The sequence below is a fragment of the Aquarana catesbeiana genome, linkage group LG05 (assembly GCF_042186555.1).
Source record: "Aquarana catesbeiana isolate 2022-GZ linkage group LG05, ASM4218655v1, whole genome shotgun sequence".
NCBI lineage: Eukaryota > Metazoa > Chordata > Amphibia > Anura > Ranidae > Aquarana > Aquarana catesbeiana.
In genome coordinates, this window is record NC_133328.1 from 103,140,968 (window position 1) to 103,160,433 (window position 19,466).

Consider the following 19,466-nt stretch of genomic DNA (forward strand, 5'->3'; position numbering starts at 1 on the left):
GATGTTCCGGCCTGACTATGCATTTGAGGCCTTGGATCGTCTGCGGACATTGCAGAGAGCACCAGTTTGAAGTTGTCTCCCCAACTCAACCTCCGCGGATACTACAAGTCGATTGGGAAAAGAATGTTGCTATCCCAGCTGGGAGTGATATCCAGAGCCCACCAGCCATCACCAGAGTCGTGCAGGAAGCTGCTACCCCTGCATCAACGACTACCCCAGGACCCAGCACACTAGTCGCTCCCAACTCCTCACCCTAATTTCCCAACCAAGGGGAAAAGAGCCAGGTAAGCCAGGGAGGAGTGCAAGTAGTGTCCCTGTAGGGGAGGTAATGCCTGTGGCAGTTAAAGGGGATAATACAGTTGTGCCAGTTAAGGCAAGTGCCAAGCGCAATTACATCCCGGCCAAAGACCGTTCTACCATAACGGATCAGACGTTCCGTCTGATGGGTTATCGGAACTGTTTTCGGACACTTTGTCCTGTACTGGAAAGTGGAGTGACAGTGATGAGGAGCCAAGTGACGAGTGATGTGCAGGAGGGTGAAGTTCTCTCTACTACTGCTGCTAATGTGAAAATTAAGCTGTCTGTCAATGCAGCTCTGCTGATCAGTATCGCCAGATCTTTTGAGGAAGATCGTTGGGCTCAATGGGTTCCCAAACTTCGCCCCACCAAGCCAATGCCTGAAACCAAACCTGATTCTAAGCCAGATGTCATTGCTAGGTGCTCGGTTCAGCGTGCTCCAGATGCATGGATCCTACCGGGGTATGGAAACCTTAAGACCCTGCCTCGGCTGTCCAAGGTACAGCAGATCATAATAAAGAAGGTAGCAGAGGAATACGGATACCTATACCCTTACATACCCGCTCAGCTGGAAGAGGAAATTTTGGAGAAAGAAACCCAATGGGTGGATGAAGTTGTGCGCAGTTTCCTCCAGATCCCTCTACAGATAGACTTTCCGAAACTGTCACCCAAGGTGGCCGGAAAATATGTCAGTGCTAAACACCTGGGGCTACGGTCATAAACATAATCTGGACAGCGTAATCCTCCGTGGGCCAGACAAGAAGGACGCTAAATATTATGTTGTCACCATAAATGCCAAAGGAGAAGATGTAACACTGCCAGATCCCAGGTACTACTGGTGAATGCCTTAAAAAAGCTTATGTTATCTTTCCTTGTGGATAACAAATGTGTGCTGTGTGATGTCAAGGACGCTGTGCTGAGAGCCACTTCACACTCACATACAAGTTGTTGCTAGTGGAGAACGCTGAACTGATGCGTTTCAAAAACTTTATGATCTGATGGGTAGCGGTAATCTGATAGAACACCCATGCAGGTATCTTGCTACACCCAGCTACGGCTTGAATTTCAGAGTAATTTTATCAATAAAGTGAGCATATATAAATAAATACAGTATATTGATATCTGTGATGCTGTTTGGATGTTTAATTTTGAAAGCCTAAAGGTTTAGGGCTGAGCAGTGCGGGATGTACCAACATGGCCCCTGCCACCTTCCTACTGCTGGCATCCAGCTTATTTCAACGTGTAACATCAAAACAGCATCACACATGTCAATATACTATATTTATTTATATATGCTCACTTTATTGCTAAAATTACTCTGAAATTCAAGACGTAGCTGGGTGTAGTAAAATGTCCGTGGGGGGGTTCTATCAGATTACCCCTACCTGTCAGATTATGAAGTGGTTGGAACGCATAGCGCATGCCCAGTAGGTATTTTTTGGTTGGAACGTCACTTCCGTTACACGATCTGATGGGTAGCGGTAATCTGATCATGTTTTGGCAGCACGTTGCCAGCCAACTGAAAGAACTGGGAACATGTACTTCTATTTTAAAGCTGGCTTAGTTTATCAATATATAGCTATAAGCATTCTGCTCTAGATGCAGTAATCATAATATAATATAATACAACTGTTACCGAGTTAATAAGAAAAAGTGTTGTTGCTGCCTATTCAGACCAAAACAAATGTGTTTTTAAATGTCAATGAGAAGTGTTTTCCACCTAAAGACTTCTACCTGTATGCAGCTTACTGAACTGGAATGTGACACCAAGAATCACTCATGTCTGACATTAAGCCTTGTTGACATACAGTATTATGATATGTATTTTGGTGTACACGTGTGAGACGTACAGTATGCTGTGCTTCTAGGGATTAATAGTGCTGTACAAAATTATAAATAAACAATTTCAAAATAAAGAGAGTGTTCCCTAGAGTGGTCATATATGCAGTACTTTAGCAGCCTAGATTAGATTGCCACTCCTTATATTATGTATATGTACTGTATATCTTACATAAACATTGTTTGGTAAATACCGCTTCAAGTAAAACCTGTAGCAAAATCTCACCACATACACTAAAGCTGGCCATTCATGGATTATAATTTGATTGGTTCAACAGGAACCAGACACATTTCGATCCATGTATGGCAGTTCCCCTTCATGAGGCTGTCACATTGGTCACCTGATCAGAAAGCTGCCAGTAACTGTGTTGAGAGTGCGCAGGGTGCACAACTGTTTTTGTACTATTGAACGCAAATTTGCGGTCATTCAGCGCCAAAGGCCACCTGGCGAGAGGCCAGTGCCAAGAGGTTAAGCCAGCTGACATAACTGAACCTTGTATGGGCAGCTTAAAGTAGTTCTAAAGGCAGAAGGTTTTTTTTTTTTTTTAATTTTTTTTTTTTATTATAATGCATTCTATGTATTAAGATAAATACATGTGCAGCAGCCCCCATAATACTTGCCTCAACCCCATCTCGATCCAGCGATTTTTCACAAGAGCCTCAGCTTTGAGACAGTCAATCAAAGTCAGTGAGCCAATAAGGAGAGATAGGGGGTGGGGCCGAGCTGCGACTCCGCATCTGAATGAACAAAGAGCAGCGGCTGGGGTGCCCCCCCCCGTGGCAAGCTTCTTACTGTGTGGGCACTCGGCAGGAGGGAAGGACTAGGAGCGCTGGAGGAGACACAAGAAGAGCAGGATCTGGGCTGCTCTATGCAAAGCCACAGCACAGAGCAGGTAAGTATAACATGTTTGTTATTTTTTAACAAAAAAAGTGACTTTAATATCACTTTAGGTACTACACCTGATTACAGGCAGTTTAAGGCCCCATGCACATTTGGTGTTTAGCCCCAGTGCTTGAGATCCCAGTGCTTTTAGTGCATGCACAAGGGCACAGGTGCACCATCAAGCCTCACTGCCATTTATCCCCATGTGCATACTGTCCTAAACATTAGTGCCACTCGGTGCACCATCCAGCTGCACCAGCTTTCAGCTTATCATAGAATTTTACAGGTTGCCAATAGTGGAGCTGGACAGTGTGCCTGTGCCTTCTGCCCACACCTAAACACTGGGATCTCATGCATAGGGGTTAAACGCCCTGTGTGCATGAGCCCTTAGGTTCATTAGTTGTGCATGAGCCCTTAGTTGCGCATACGAAAGCCGGCCAGCATACAAGATAAGCGGAGCCCGTTCTCCTACTCCGAGGGCGTGGTGACGTCAGTGCGTGCCTTCCCAGACGCATTTCGTCATCATCTGATGTTGTCACTGACAACTCTGCTGTTTTAACTGTGAGTGACTACATGTTTTATAATAAATATTTAGAAGTATCACACTATGGCGTCTTTTTTTTCCTCTGAGCTACCTGGGTTTTCATTGGAATATGTGGATACGTGGACACCGCGAGTGAGCCTGGAGATTTAACCCCCGCCATCTGAACACCGGGATCGTCAGCAAGCTTAGAGGCCTTGGCTGGGTTATAGCCACTTGCCTTTTTCAGCTTGCCGTCTGGTAAGCTGAATCAACAGCTACGGTGGATGAGCACAACTTCATATATATGTAGCGCCCCGCCTGGGTCTACTGGGAGCAAGGAGGTACCTTCAGAGGCAGGGAGCGAGCTAACATTCACCCAAGGGCTGAGTCCATGGCTATAATGGGAAGTTAGAACAGAATTTGGGCGCCAGTCACTTTAGATATTTTTCAATGCTTTATTGAGAACTTGAAAGTAGTGATAGGAGAGAGGGTTAGGGGAGGTTTCAGATACCATTTGCAGATCACTTACAGACTCCTTGAATCCAAAAGTAAAACAGCTTTCTCTTTTAGCAGATCTTGAATACCTGCATAGGCCTCTCACATAGACCTACCAGCTGGTAGAATTTCTGGACAAGCCTCTCTTACAGACTTAGCAGCCAGTAGCTAGTTACCATGGCTTAGATTGTAGAATAGGATTCAGCTTTACAGCGTCAGAACCTTTAAGCCATCCGGCAACACTGTAAGAGCAGTTTAAGTATAGGTGCGTCCTCCAAATGAGTCACTAGGCCCTCCTGAGAGACCAGCCTTCTTCCTTGCTCTCTCCAGCAAGGGTCCTCTCCTGGATCTCCTCAGCTTGGCTTGGCTTCTTCCGCACTGGCTAGACAGCCTAAAGACCACCGCAGGATTAGTAGGCTCCAGACAGGCTTCTGAGCCTACTTGCAGAACTCCCAGCAGCACATCCTCAGGCCAGGAGGGCTTAAGGAGAGAAGAGAGAGAAAGAGCACATGGCCCTGCCCAATAAATATCCCTTTCCCAGAATGCACAGTGACCAGGAACCTCCTACTGGGCTGTTCTGGAAAAAGAATAATCATTACATAGCTCAACCTTGCTGTAATTCTCATACTGGCCTCTGGCACCAGTGACATCTACTGGCAACAGTTAGAAATGCACAACTCAATTGAGTTTAGAGCAGAACCAAATAAACTATACAATCAGACTGAGCTGTCACCGTCACCAAAAATGCCAGAATCCCAATAAAGACCTAAATATAAAAAACAGTAAATCATTATAACATATGTACTTATTAATACCCATAATTCGATCTATCTAGATTCCTATGAAAGCTACAAAATTGGAGTATAAAACATAATCAAATCTTCAGGTATATGGAAGGAGATTAATTCACACAAACAGGTACAAATCCATATCTGAGTTTAATCCCTTAGGATATAACGTATCTAAGAAATGTATCCACTGTACCTCCTTCGTCCTTAAAATCAGTTCACTATTACCTACTCTTCTACTACGATTAACTCTATCTATGACCATAAACTTTAATTGTGAGATTGCATGCCCTTTCTCAACAAAGTGTCTAGCCAACAGTAATTGTGTTAATTTATCTCTTATGGAGTATTTATGACGTGCAATGCGATCCTTTACTTTTTGTGTAGTTTCACCCACACAGAGGAGCCCAAATGGGCACTCAATCACATAAACAACAAACAATGATTCCCATGTATAATGTCCTTTGATATCTATCCTATGTGGGAGACAAAAAATTCCCTTTCGTCATAGAGTTGCATTGAATGCAATTCAAACAATGAAACGAACCATTGTTACATGGTCCCAAAAATGTAAAGGTGGTAGTACAGCCTTTCTCAACCTTTTCAACATGGGGCAACCCTTGAAATAACTTTCTGGTCTCAGGGAACCCCTGATAATAATGACTATATCTACAACTCATGATACATTAGTGTGATGGTCAGTGGAAAGACTGCTCCTTACACTTGTGGTCATTGGGAAGAATTACCTCCTTACAGATAACTAAAAAGATCAATGGTGTCAGTGGGAACTTATCTGAGAGGCAGAAACTGCTCATTGCTCAAGGAACCCCTGGCAACCTCTGGAGGAACCCTAGGGTTCCATGGAACCCCAGTTGAGAAACCCTGGGGTAGTAGATGGACAGTATTGATCAGACCTCACTATTCTAGCTCGTAAAGTTTTACCCCATCTATAAGAAGGAAGAGGGGGTGCTTGAAATTCAGAGATATCTGGATAATTTTCTCTGAGTATAGACCAGTGTTTTCTAATTATACTGTGTATTCAAAAAGAAAAAGGATGGAACTGTGACAAAAAAGGAATTCTCCTCTATCTAACATAGGTATTTTTCTAGGAGTAGATATCACTATCTTTCTTGCTGAATTAGCTCTGAAGGGTAACCCCTTTGTGTGAGTCTCTCTTCCATCTCATTAAGGCTATTCTGACACAATGCCTGATCACTAACTATCCTGGTTACTCGGGTCAAGTGACTTTAGGGTATGGATTTAAAGATACCTGGAGGATGAAAACTCCTGAAATGTAATAATGGGTTGCGATCTGTGGATTTAATATACAGATTTCTCACAATTTTCTGTCCCTGTATATTTTGCATAGTATCTAGAAAAGAGATTGGGCTAGCACTAAATACCATATTAAACTTTAGACCTGGTACCAAATAGTTTAAATATTCATTGAACAGTGATAGAGTACAAACGTCACCTGTCCACAACGCAAACACATCATCTATAAATCTGAACCACCCGCTACAATGGTCTAAAAAAGTGTATTATTGTAAACAAAATAATTTTCAATCATGTCCATGAATGTGTTCACGCATGGGGGTGCCATTTGAACCCATTGCTGCTCCCCTTAATTGAAGAAAATGAGTCTATTTAAATAATAACTCTTTTCTATATGTGACCTGTCTGATTGCAGTGCACTTTGAAGTTACCAACACAGTATCTCACAAAAGTGAGTACACCCCTCACATTTTTTAAATATTTTATTATATCTTTTCATGTGACAACACTGAAGAAATTACACTTTGCTACAATGAATGAACTCAGTTCACTAATCAATAATGATTGCTATTTGCAAAAGCAACTGTTATTTTTAGCAACAAAACCCAGAGAGTGCTGTGAATGACAGTTACACAGACATAGCATTTGATTCTACACTGGAAGTTCCTACAAGTTTGTTTTATTTATCATAGGTTTTCATATAGTGCTGACAATATACTCAGTGCATTTACAGTATCTCACAAAAGTGAGTACACCCCTCAGATTTTTGAAAATATTTTATTCTATTTTTTCATGTGACAACACTGAAGAAATGATATTTGCTACAATGTAAAGTAGTGAGTGTACAGCTTGTATAACAGTGTAAATTTGCTGTCCCCTCAAAATAACTCAACACACAGCCATTAATGTCTAAACGGCTGGCAACAAAAGTGAGTACACCCCTAAGTGAAAATGTTCAAATTGGGCCCAATTAGCCATTTTACCTCCCCGGTGTCATGTGACTCGTTAGTGTTACATGGTCTCAGGTGTGAATAGGGAGCAGGTGTGTTAAATTTGTTGTTATCACTCTCACTCTCTCATACTGGTCACTGGAAGTTCAACATGGAAACTCATGGCAAAGAACTCTCTGAGGATCTGTAAAAAAGAATTGTTGCTTTACATAAAGATGTCCTAGGCTATAGGAAGATTGCCACGCCAATCTCACAGCATATCCGGCCCCTCCTCCTTCTTGCTGCTTTCTGGAACACACACAGGGACCATTCAGAAAGTGCAGCGCTACTTGCGCATGTGCAGTAGAAAACTGGCTGTGAAGCCTGAAGGTTTCACTGCCGGTTTTCCTTACAATGTCGGCGCCTGCAGCAAAAGCCTATTTACAAATTGGCTCAGTGTGCTGGCATAGTGAGATCTCTGGACAGGTAAGTGTCCTTTTGTTAATAGTCAGCAGCTACAGTATTTGTAGCTGCTGTTTTTTTTTTAATTTTTTCCAGACTCAAGCTTTAATTTCACCTGGTGATCCTGCCAGGAAAACACCTTCTGTTCTAGGGTGACAACCTTGTACTGTATCAAGAAGTATCACCATTGTCATTCTAGGAATATAGTTGGAGGTAATTTATAGTTAACAGAGAAAGCTGCAAACATTGCTAACTGATAACTGTACACAGAAGTACAGGACATTATCAGCTCACAAGATTTCTGGCTCGAAGAACAGCTTTTTTTATTGCACTTGTCAAACAAATATAACACACTGCTTTCAATATTATATTTAACAGACCATAAAGGAGCAAATTTACATCCACTTTAAGTGTGGAGGCATAGAGTGGAAAGGTGTTTTTTTTTTTTTTTCCCTGGAGATCATAAAAAGCTAAACTCTATGTAGATATAGAACATATGATTTCAATAACAGCTCTGAAATCATTAATACATCACAACATTCTATTTTTTAAATGCAAACAGTGTATGTACCTGAATTTAACCTGGCATGTTCTTTCACTGTCCGGTCACAGGCTAGGGATTGTCCAGAATGACCTGGGCTCAGGGGAAGTGGGTTGAATGATGCTGGCCATCAGACTGAGGACATCTGGTGTCAGGAAAAAAATTGCAGTGGAAATTTCTGTATTGAAGGTGAATATTACAATAAAAGCAGTCTTTTTTACCTTTTAATGAGCTATTTATTTTTATCTTGTTATTTTGACTGGACTTCTGTATTAGAGCTTGTGACCGACATATCTAAGATAGGGGCTTCTGGGGAGGACTAGGAGCAAGCCTCTTACTCACTGACTGTGGCCCAGGGAGAGAGCAGATCATTCTCTAATGATGGACCACCACTTAATGGACACTGAGAATGTGGTGAATTACTTCAGATGGGACAGTAATATTTATCCACAATATCTCCCAGGAAATATATAAAGACTATTCCTGGTTTGTTTGATTCTGAACCATACATGTTAATTGAAAGAGCTGGTCACATTGGCCTCTGGAACTGTGTAGGAGCCGGACAGTCTGCTACTGAGGTCACCTGCTATTGTCTGAATGTGTTCTGTGTTTATACTTATGTTAATGTGTATTGCACCTTCTGAGCTTTAAGCCGGCAAGTCTGACCTGCAATGAGTCATCCAGGTGACTAATGTAATGTTTATATAGTATGTCAGTTGTTGTAACTATGTTTCTGATTACAGTTTGTATTGTTAGGGTAATATGATCAGGAGTGGGATGTCCTCCTGTGAGATATAAAAGTATGTGTATGCACTAAGTCGGAGTGTGGGAAGCAATTCCGTTACATTGGTTGCAGCGGTGGGATGCTTCCTGCAGTCTGGGACATCCAAACCTCCACTGGGATCTAAGGTCCAGATAGCAGGAGAGGGGAGGTATAGATACCAGCCGCTATGGAAGAAGAATTCGGAAGGAGGTTGCGAGAGATGCAGCTACAACACAGAGGACCAGTGCCAACGCAGGTCCTGCTGGGATTGTATGATTCTGTCCGCTGCGAACTCTGGAAGGAAACGCTAGCCTGTGAGCAGCGCCACAAGGGAAAAATTCTCCCCTTCATCCAGGAAAGGTACTGGTCGCAGTATGGATTGTGGGTGCTGTTTTTGGGAGAAAAACCACACAAGGAGCAGACAGCTAAGCTAAGCAGGCTGGTCTGGGCAGAGATGCGGTTGGACGAGAGCTATAGAGCCCTCAAGTGGCATGTATCCCAAGCATGCCCATGGATAGCGGATGACAGCCCAATGGAAGGCTTTGGCTACGGCGGCCTGGGACTGTTGTACTGGAATATGTCAAGGCACCCTAACTTTGGGAGCGATCTCGAGTGGCAGTTGGAGGAAATAATGGATTACAGAGAAGAGATGCTGAACATCTCGGAAGTGCACTGGGCACTGGAAGATATGGAGTTTCTGGCCATTCAGGAATGGGAGCTGGAGATCACCTACAGATGGCTGCTAGACTCTGCTCAGTGCCAGGGCTGGGCTCCCTTTGCCTGGGACTATCCAGAAGTGTTGGCAATGGGGCAGAGTAACTGTGTGCTTTGCCCATCTCCGCCTGCAGCTATGGAAGCAGAGGTCTTATGGTGGATGCAGCAAGTGTTGACTGAACTTGACGAACCTGTTTTGACACAGGATGAGCTTGGATAGAGAAATGCATCTGTCCAACAGCAGTTCAAGGGATTGGGAGAAGATGAAGCTGTCCTCATTCCCCAGCCATGGATCACAGAAAGCATGGATTTACTTGACATTTCATCAGGATTTTATGGATAAGTCACCTGCCAAAGTGTGGGCATTGGGCCCAAGGGCCACCAGCCCATGCCCTGGACTTTCAGCAATTCCAGTGACTGGGGATTTAATAGTCTTTTCTGTAGAGGAGGAACCACCTAGCGAACCTCAGCAGAAGTGCTGGCAGAAGGACAAAGTACTACAGACCCCTGCCCCACACCTGCTGCAGTTTTGGAGGCCCAAGATGAGAAGGTGGTGGTTCTTCCCCAGTGGATTTCAGAGATGCAGGGAGGGGAAGCAGCCATTCCCCCTCCCCAAGAAGGATCCGTGCACCTGGAAGACAGTACCAAAGAAAGGGCGTCCCAGCAGCAGACGGCACCCCAAAATGACATCAACCCAGCAGAAGCGCTAGCATCAGGACAGGACATCGCTGAGCTCTGTCCAGCAACAACAACAGCTTCAACCTCCCTAAGAGAAGAGGCAGCCGGCCTTTCTCCCACATCACTGACAGAAGCATTGGATTTCCTGCCAGCAGCATCTGTGGAGTTACAAGAAACTTCTCCAACTGAAGCGCTGACAACTGGACAGAGGGTCCAAGACCTCTGCCCCCCACCTGCAGCAGTTCTGGAGGCCCAAGGTGAAAAGGTGGCGGTCACTCCCCAGCAGCAGATCAGGATCCAGGGAGAGAAGGGAGAGGAGGTTGTCGTCCCCCCTCCCCAAAAGCAGAGTAGGGGCTCCTCGCTCCACAGAGGGCGTCTGGGAGATGCAGCAATCAGCTTATGTCCCCAGCTGCAGATCCACAGTCTGGGAGTGTGGGGTCCCCAGCAGAAGGGCTGGCAACAGGGCAGAGTGCTACCAACCTCTGCCCAGTACCAACAACAACTACATAGTTCCAGGGAGCTGGGGCAGTCGGCCTCTCTCCCCAGCGACAAGCTGAAGTAGTGAAGCTTTTACTACCAGCAAAAGTGCTGGCAACAGGGCAGAGTGCTACCAACCTCAGCCCAGTACCTGCAACAACTACAGAGTTCCAGGAGGCAGTCACCCCCTCTCTCCAGTGACAAGCTGAGGTAGTGAAGCTTCTACACCCAGCAGAAGCGTTGGCAACAGGGCAGAGCACCGTTTGCCTCTGCCTAGCACCTACAGTGTCTCCATAGCTTCAGGGAACTGGGGTAGTTGGTCCCTCTGCCCAACAGACCAAGCTATGGAATGGTAAAGAGCACCCAGCTGAAGTAATGGCGGCCAGACAGAGTCAGTGACCTCTGTCCCACACCTACTGACAGCAACCCTTCCCTGTGGCCAAGATTGGAAATCAGGTTGACCACCTATGTTGGTTCACTCTGCTCGACAAATGCATGTCTAGACCAGGTGAAGGTCTGGGACCTTGTTAGTCGACTTTTGATGGGGGAGACATATAACAGACCTAACCAAGATAGGGGCTTCTGGAGAGGACTAGGAGCAAGCCTCTTACCCACTGCCTATGGCCCAGGGATAGAGCAAATCATTCTCTAATGATGGACCACCACTTAATGGACACTGAGAATGTGGTGGATTACTGGCACAGTAATATTTATCCACAATATCTCCCAGAAAATCTATAAAGACTATTCCTGGTTTGTTTGAGTCTAAACTATACATATTAATTATATATATATGGTCAGGAGGGGGGATGTCCTCCTGTGGGATATAAAAGTATGTGTCTGAGTTTAAAATAAAGTGTTCCAGTTTTGTAACTGAGCTAGTCTCGCCTGGTTCTTGGTTGCAATATGTGGCTGTAATATCTGATATCTGAAGGTCCAGACATGAGGAAGCAGTGTACTGACGGAAGCACTCAAGTGTGGGAAGTTCTTTTACTTAATGTCTCCCTAAAGTGTCCCTCTTTCTTAAATTATAAAGTTGATAGGTATGCACTGTGCAGAGCTCCCAACACACACTGAAGTAGGGAGGTAAATTGAACTCAGTTACTACCAAAGTAACGTGCACAAAATATCTGTAATCACTCGGGGTTTATTTATTAAAAGGTGTGCTAACAAAAAAATCCATATTGCTTGTAGCAACCAAACATCTAGCCATTTCTACAGGTTGTAATTTTAAAATGAAAAAGGAATCTGAATGGTTTCTAAGAAATTTTTAATCTCATAGAGTCTCTCAACAATGATGATTTTTATGCTTTTGCTGCTAACATTAGTAAATTGATTGGAAAGTATATCATATTTATCATATTTACTTGTTTAAAATGATGTCATACATCCCAGGAGTCTTCAGGAGGGGAGGAGGGGATTTCTCACCTAAGCACATCTTCCTGCCTGTATGCATGAGCTAAGGGCAGGTGGGTTCCAGGAAGTAAATGCTCAATTAATCACCTGCCCTTACTCAAGATGGCCAAGGATAAAAAAAACTAGGGGATGTTTTTCAAAGTAACATCACAAATAAAAAAATTCCCAGCACAATTATCAGCTAGCCTTCAAAGAAACCAAATTGACCCTAACATCTCATGTTAAAAATAGAGGGTTTTCTTGTACACATTTGCAAATATATGTGAAAGCCGCAGTGCCCACACCAAGGTTTCCCTGTATACTGCCATCCTAACTTTATAGTTTTGAGAGTCTCCAAGCTGGAGCATATAAAGCAGTGGATAAATTAAGGACAGGCTTGCCTGGAGGGAGCCCACTCTTCCTTCAAGGCAAAGGTACACATTGGATGCCCTGCAATTGCACAATGGCACTTAAAAGAGAAGTATGGAATTTTCTTTTTTTTTTTTAAATCATACTTACCTAGGTAATTCTGCATCTGTTCCTTGCTGGCTCTAAGACTGAGAACCGAGAGATCAAACACCGCCGCTCGCTTAGTTCTCAGTGCTCAAGAGCAGAGAGCTGGTGACTGTCATTCAGCTCCCTGAGAGGCTGAGCCAGGTGCCAGTCCAGGGTTGTGGGCAGATTCTGACCATATTGTCGCAATCTTTCCCCACCCTGGACCGTCTTTGTGCCGACAGCGAGCTTCAGCTCACTGTCTGCTCAAAACGAGTCACAGGTGTGCAAAATGAACTGGCTTTGGATGTACTTCTCCTTTAAGGCACCCAATGTTTCACCACACTAAATCAGTGAACATTATAAAAATGGCAACTACCCCAATTTATAACTAGCCTTTGCAGTAAGGTGCACATGGAAGGACAACGCAGATCACAAACAAAAATTTCCCAGTACCCTTACCGGCCAGCCAGCAAACAAACCAAATTAACCCTGTCCTACAATTCACGTTAAAAACCTTGGGTTTCATTGCACACATTTGCAAATATATGTGGAAACCGCAGTGCCTACATCAAGGCTCCTCTGTATACTGTGGTCCTAACTCTATAGTTTTTTTCAAAGTGACTTCTCAGCAAAATAAAGCATAGAGACATGGATGGATGGGGGAGTTTGCTTTGAATATTAAAATGAATTAAATAGCATTCTTGGTTTGTGTTGCTCAGATGCATTGTACGTCTGCTTTAAATGTTTTTTTTTTTTTTTTATCCACAGGCATCACACATCAGATTACAGCATAATTTATTTCTTTTAATTATGTCTTGAATGTATTTTGCTGAAATTATCTAACATTATTTCCCTGTTAATGCTGCTGGATTCTTTACAAAATCTTCAATAACTTGTGGATTCTGGTTGTCCTGCAGCAATGCAATTTCAGTGCTGAATGTAGAGTTGTGTTATTTGGGTGTGTTCTGGGGATTCTTGGCAATAAATGTTGTTCACTTCTGGTAAAGCGTCAAGTTTTTGATAAAGTTAGAACTGGAATACTTTGAAGAAAAAAATAACACCATCTAGTGGTCAAATGGATGGAGTGTAACATTTGGCCAACCTGCAATGGTAAATATAAATATGCTTGTTTAATACATTCTAGGAGAAAGTTATATACGATGCTGTTTTACAGTTCCGTTAAAATGTAAATAGAGCATTGAGTATCTTTAAGGGTGGATCCTTGTCAAAACAGGCATTGGTAAAAAATTTTAAAGATAGTAAGTAGGCTATGTGAATAACTATTGCCTTATGAAACTTTTTATATCTTTTATATCATCAAAAAGAGAATGTCCTTTTTTTGTTTTTTTTGTTTTTTTTTTTCTTTGCAACAAGGAATTCTGACTAAAAGATCTCCTGTAGTTTATCTCAGTATTTCATAACATTGCGAAACCAGATATTACAGACTATAAACTCAGTTCACTAATCAATAATGATTGCTATTTGCAAAAGCAACTGTTATTTTCAGCAACAAAACCCAGAGAGTGCTATGAATGACGGTTACACAGACATAGCATTTTATTCTACACTGGAAGTTCCTACAAGTTTGTTTTATTTATCATAGGTTTTCATATAGTGCTGACAATATACTCAGTGCATTTACAGTATCTCACAAAAGTGAGTACACCCCTCAGATTTTTGTAAATATTTTATTCTATCTTTTCATGTCTCAAAACACTGAAGAAATGACACTTTGCTACAATGTAAAGTAGTGAGTGTACAGCTTGTATAAGTGTAAATTTGCTGTCCCCTCAAAATAACCCAACACACAGCCATTAATGTCTAAACCGCTGACAACAAAAGTGAGTACACTCCTAAGTAAAAATGTCCAAATTGGGCCCAATAAGTTGTTTTCTCTCCCCTGTGTCATTTGACTCGTTAGTGTGACAAAGTCTCAAGTGTGAATGCGGAACAGGTGTGTTAAATTTGGTGTTATTTCTCTAACTTTCTCATACTGGTCACTGAAAGTTCAACATGGCACCTCATGGCAAAGAACTCTCTGAGGATCTGAAAAAAATAATTGTTGCTCTACAGAAAGATGGCCTAGGCTATAAGAAGATTGCCAAGACCCTGAAACTGAGCTGCAGCATGGTGGCCAAGACCATATAGCGATTTAACAGGACAGGTTTCACTCAGAATAGGCCTCGCCATGGTCGACCAAAGAAGTTGAGTGCATGTGCTCAGCATCATATGCAGAGGTTGTCTTTGGGAAATAGACGTATGAGTGCTGCCAGCATTGCTGCAGAGGTTGAAGGGGTGGGGGGGTCAGCCTGTCAGTGCTCAGACCATACGCCACACACTGCATCAAATTGGTCTGCATGCCTGTCGTCCCAGAAGGAAGCCTCTTCTAAAGATGATGCACAAGAAAGCCCACAAACAGTTTGCTGAAGACAAGCAGACTAAGGGCATGGATTACTGGAACCATGTCCTGTGGTCTGATGAGACCAAGATTAACTTATTTGGTTCAAATGGTGTCAAGCGTGTGTGGTGGCAACCCGATGAGGAGTACAAAGACAAGTGTGTCTTGCCTACAGTCAAGGATAGTGGTGGGAGTGTCATGGTCTGGGGCTGCATAAGTGCTGCCGGCACTGGGGGGGGGAGGGGGGGGGCTACATTTCTATGGGGGAACCATTAATGCCAACATGTACTGTGACATACTGAAGCAGAGCATGATTCCCTCCCTTCAGAGACTGGGCCACAGGGCAGTATTCCAACATAACGACCCCAAACTGCCTTACTAAAGAAGTCGAGAGTAAAGGTGATGGACTGGCCAAGCGCGTCTCCAGATGTAAACCCTATTGAGCATCTGTGGGACATCCTCAAACAAGAGGTGGAGGAGCGCAAGGTCTCTAACATCCAGCAGCTCCGTGATGTCATCATGGAGGAGTGGAAGAGGACTCCAGTGGCAACCTGTGAATCTCTGGTGAACTCCATGCCTAAGAGGGTTAAGGCGGTGCTGGAAAATAATGGTGACCACACAAAATATTGACACTTTGGACCCAATTTGGACATTTTCACTTAGGGGTGTACTTACTTTTGTTGCTAGCGGTTTAGACATTAATGGCAGTGTGTTGAGTTATTTTGCAGAGACAGCAAATTTACACCGTTGTACAAGCTGTACACTCACTACTTTACATTGTAGCTAAGTGTCATTTCTTCAGTGTTGTCACATAAAACGATATAATAAAATATTTACAAAAATGTGAGGGGTGTACTCACTTTTGTGAGATACTGTACATATTATACATTCAAATCAGCATACAGTCTAAAGCCCCATACACATGGGCCAAATATTGGGCAGTATCGGCTGGTTCAATAGAAACCAGCTGACATTCAGCTCGTATGTCTGGCAAGTGGTCCCGATAAAAGACAGCCAAACGTCCAGCTTATTTTGAAAGGGCATGACCAAAAAAGGTCTGCCAATGGGAATCCAATCAGTGGGGGAGATCGCTGTACTAACATCACATAGTAAGTACAACATCTCCTCATGAGCTCTTCAGTTTTGTTTTTTCCATTAGCCCGCTGGGTTGAACGAAAATGAAAACCCGCTAGTGTGTGCCAGGCATAAGGCTGGCCATGGATGACTAGTTCTTTGCTGATCAGACAGATTCCACCATCGCCACAAGCGAGGTGGATAGAAGAATCCCCCCCAATCCCCCCAACAGAACCCCAATAGTTGAGCCTCCACTGGGGTAGTGTGAGGGGCACTGAGGTGTAAGGGAAATACATTTTCAGAAAAAGAAGTGCCAGTTGTGGAGAAGTAGCAGTAATCTAGAAGAAGCATACTATCTTGGGAGATTTAGGATCCTCAGCATTCCCTTGACCCCAGGAGAAGGCCCATTGATGTCTCCAGACCAGAAATGGCTGGATGCTGGGTTGTATGGTAAGTAACTTGGACACTTTTCTTCTAATGCTGTTTGTAGTTATTTAACTGTGAGGCTGGAGGTCTGCTGACTCGGTTAAATTGATGATAGGCAACTCCTATCCTCATATTGATTAGTGGTTCCAAATTAATAATAACTACTGCAGTAGGGAACAGACACAAAAGATACGCTCAGCATCTTTCCAAATAACTGTTCTGCCTTATTATGACGCAATTGAAGGTTTTTATGCACATGATTACGTAGGTATCACATTAATATTACAATTGTACATTTATGGTAACAAGGGGCGTTACATAGGCAGGCTAATTCTAATCAGGACTCAAAAGAATGTAAACATTTACTGAAAACATTATTAGTGCTGTGTGCACAGTGAGGGCAGTGTGCGATACATACAAAATACAATACAATTATATACAGAACTTACAAATTTCCATTACAGTCTCCCCTCTTTTGATCAATATTTTGATCACTAAACATACCTGCTATCACCTTTAACCTGGAACCTCCACACGCTTAGGTGGAGGTAGTCCTGGCCAAAGAGGCAAAAACTCCATTGTGGAGAAAATAATAGCTGAGCAACTTTTTTTCATTACCAAATGACTTTTCATTGTGAAAAACAAATTATTGATAAGACATATTTACAGAGTACTGGCTGTACACTCCTGTGGCCAGAATGGCCTTCTAGCTGAATTGTTGGCATGCTGACTTATCAGCATATGTAAACACAGACAATTCTACATAAAATAGAAGACGTACAAAAGACAAATATGACTTCAAAATGGCTAAACTACTTTTCAAATATATATATATCCCTTACAATTAAAGTAATTGAATCAAAAAGTACCCTAGACTGTGATCACAAGAGGGAAACAAATCAAACACAGATATTTTTTTAATTTGGTCATTTTTGCAGTATCTGGTGTGGATCCAGGTGACTTTTCCTTCAAGTTTTGCAAAAACTGTACATGAAATAGATGCTGTATTGAGTCTCCAAACTTTTCCTTATATATAAATGTCTCTTAACAATCCACAAGTCACCTGACTTTAGTTTTAGATCCTTCCAAACTTTTAGGATCTGGAATTGGGGAAAAAACACATAAATATGTTTGTCAAAAACCTTAAAAGATCAGCAACATTCTCTGTGAGATCCGAATGGAGGACTTCAGCTGCTGAGACAAAATATAAGCAAGTGAGTAACACACTCCCAAACCAAATCCCATAGGGAGAGAGTCCAACATCCCCCTTAGGGGCTTCATAAAAATATAAGAAAACATTCAGGCAAAAGTTTTCTAGTTTCTTACTCTACTTTGTCCGCTACATTGTAGACAGTAGGGGGTGTAAAAATAAAACCTCAAAACTTCTAGTAAGGACTCTATATTTACAAACTACTTCTGACAACACTTTTTACTGTGGCCTTTGCAGTAGCATTTGCCACTGGACATCCAAAAAACATGTCCATACAGACAAAATGCATACTTGTAAGATCTTGACTTGGGTATCTGGATATATCTTTTTGTAATCTCTGGAAGGGATGTTCAGCTTTTGGTAACACCTTTGGTAACAGGTAAAACAAGAAGTGGTATGTTATAAAAACAACTGAGGAGAACCCTGGCTCTATCCCATGCTCATTTACTAAGGCAGCCATAACTGCTTGTGACTGATGAAACGGTCCATGTGTCAAGCTGGAGGGAAAGGAGTGGCTGGCAGACATAAATGATCACCTTTTCCAAAGTCCTGTTTCATAAGAAGTTGCCCCCTGTGGACCACTTGTTCTTCTCGTTCTGGGGTCCTTAAAGTTGAATTATTAATCCCAGCTATACTGGGCCAGAACTAGGGTGGAATCTGTGAGTTGCACAGACCCATCAAGTGTCCGGGGCTGTAAATGCAGCATCCTTAGTTGCCTGGTCTGCTTCCATGTGTGAAAGTTAATATGGCTACCTCAGCAAGAAGCTGGAAGGCTGAAAACAGCCGATCAAATTAACTTGGCATGCTTGGTTGGTTTACCTGCCGAAGTAAAAACAAACTTCTGGCCCTTTAAATGGAACCAAAAGCTCTCTATATCTCGACTATCTATATAAATATACACTCTTTTTATAGCTCACAGGCTTTGCTAAAACATGGAGCTCTGCTTCTGGAGCTGAGGTAAAAGGATCCAATGACTTTGAATACAGAGTATCCTTCTGGGTGATAAACTGCATACTCAAATCTACAAAAAATGTAATATCTGGGTCTTCAGGGAGTGTGTCCTGCACTGGGCTCACAGCAACTGATTCCTACACCATCAATTTAACACACGTCTTCCTTTGTCTCCAGCCTCCTCCAATAGAGGCAATAAGGTGGCTGGATTCAAATGTACACATTTTTCATTGTTAGATTTGTACATAAACAAACTCATATTTTAAACCTTTCATTAGGCAAACATTTAGTTAGCTGTATATTTGCTGTGCAGAATGTCGGACCATTAAAAATTAAATGTTTGACCAAAACAATATCTCACTTTGTCTAATAGCACCTTTGCATAAAAGCTACAGCTCTGATATATCGGGATGAACCCTTCATTACTGGGTCCAGCTACATAAATATATTACAATGGCTTGTTTTCTATCATGCTGTTTGTGTAAGAACTCCAGTTTCATGTTTCAAAAGATAACTTTTTCCTGGCAATATTATAATAAATGATAACAATACCCTGCGGTCATGGAGAGATGCCCATAAATCCAAAATATTCTTCTGCTTATACCACTGTACTTACAAGGAAAAGGGGCACATCATTTCACAATCCGCACATTCTGCTTTGGATTTCAAAAATAAAAATAAATAAAAACAAAAGGATCAAAAATCTGTATGATGGACCAGAAAGCATCAAAAACTATAAAACAACTGGCTGCAGGTGGCATCTATCCTAACAGGGTGTGTGGACTTGATGTGATGGGTCTGTTATATTTAAATTTTTATTTATTATTACTCTCACATCATGGACCGCACATCA